We start from the raw sequence: 1,969 nt of genomic DNA, 5'->3' as shown, positions 1-1,969 counted from the left end.
TTAAATTAAGGCACCTAATGTTAAGTCTGATGGGTAAGAGAGAGAGAGAGAGAGAGAGAGAGAGAGAGAGAGAGAGAGAGAGAGAGAGAGAGAGTGTGTGTGTGTGTGTGTGTGTGTGTGTGTGTGTGTGGTGGTGGGGGTGGCGGCTAGGGAGTTTGGAAAAGGGAAAAAACATAAAATGCTTTATTATTCTAATTAAAAAATTAAGAGATGTTATTAACTAATAAAACTAAAAATGTATTTCAAACACATAAAGACCATAACAGAGACACAGAGAGACACGCAGAGGAGACAGCTGGAGACACCTGTCAGCTGGCCACTCCTGCAGGGTTTGGAATAAGCCACACTTATCTGTTTGGCCCCGTCCTGGGTCTCCTTTAAACAATGGGTTTGTCCCCTTCTGGCACTCTGCTAGGTCTCTATTGTACAAGAACTGAAGTGCTCTCTAGTCCATGAGAACTGCTCACATACTAAAATCGTCTCTAGCAGCCTAAATGGCATTTAAAATAAATACTGTGAATTGATGAAATGACCAATTATGTTAAGTACCCATGCCTGGTGTAATCCAAACCAAATCTTACCCCATTATCCTCAAAACTGCGAGGTGATTCAGCAGGCCCTCTTGCCAATGATTCTGCAAGAACCAAAACACACAGGCCGCACTCGATGGGACCTCGAGTACTTCCAGTTAATTCTTGCAATTGGTTTTATGCTGGAAAAAAAATAACTGTGCTACGTTTCTGCTCGACAGTTAATAAACTAAACAACTATTAGTCAACACTGTAACCATTATGTCATTTTGTTCCACTCGTGTCAGGTTTTAACTTCCATAATTTCCTCTTCGGCTATCACATTACTCTTTTTAAACATATCCTGACGCGTGTGATGTCATTATCCCAAAGTGCCCGTGACTCGCTCATTGTCCGCACCTACCACATGAAGTCCCCATCGCTCTTCTCTCGTGATCCTCTCGTGCCTACGCGCTCTGGCTGTTTCCTCTTCTTGCAATGCCCGTTTTTTTCCTGCTTCCACCTGCCCACGCCTATTTTTCGAGGTCTTTGGTCAAGTGTCAATTCTCCCAAGAAGTGACAGCTCTTATGCTCCCAACCTTCTGACAAAAATCAGTCTGTTTCCTCAAAACGCTGTGACAAATCTGCTTATTCTGCCGCTCCTGCATTCTTTAGTCTGGACCCCTCGGGCCACTCTGCCCAGCAGGATCTCCCAGTAGAGCGGGTTCAGCCACTTCTGCTATGATCCAGGGCCCCCAGCCAGGCTCGCTTTCTTCTGCTGGCTGGTGCCTGGGCCCAGGTCTCCCACCTTCGCCTTCTACTCCACTCCTGGGAACTGGGTTCTTTAGGGTGTCCCTTCAATCCCAAATACCTGGGTTCTTTCCTACTGAGTTCTTTTCTACTGTCTGATATCTAGAAAAACGTTCTCCTGCTTGCTATAGGGAAAAAGAAGGAATGTGTCCACATTTTTAAGATATAAAGTATAAAAAATGAGAAGGTGAGCATAAGTCAGGTACATTTTCCTCTATTTCATTCTAACTCAAACCTTTTACTGGTGTGACTGGGCAGCTCCCTTTTTAATATACCCATATGTTCATTGTAAAACTTTTGCTTGTGGTTTTTAGTGACTTCTTGATGAGCCAGTACCACCCACCAAAGGAACATAAAATAATTAATTAGGAAGAGCATGCACGTAGTTTGAAAAATCTTGTCACGATAAAAGTGTCTCAAGAACTCTATATACAGATCCAATAAATGAAGAAACATTGCAGAAAAAATAAAGTTGACAAATCCCCGCCCACACTCCCCAAGTCTCTCCAAGATCCTTCTGATTTTCACATGTACAAAAAAAAATGGGCTGTACTGAACTGGATGTGGATTCAGTGGCATCTGAAATCTGTAATAATTTCATTCTCAATCACTAGAATAATTAGGAGAATTTTTAACGCTACCAGGAAGAG

This window comes from Pteropus vampyrus, unplaced genomic scaffold, assembly GCF_000151845.1.
Source record: "Pteropus vampyrus isolate Shadow unplaced genomic scaffold, Pvam_2.0 Scaffold2292, whole genome shotgun sequence".
In the NCBI taxonomy this organism is placed as follows: domain Eukaryota; kingdom Metazoa; phylum Chordata; class Mammalia; order Chiroptera; family Pteropodidae; genus Pteropus; species Pteropus vampyrus.
The sequence above is the reverse complement of the archived record's forward strand: the minus strand, read 5'-3'. Positions refer to the sequence as shown.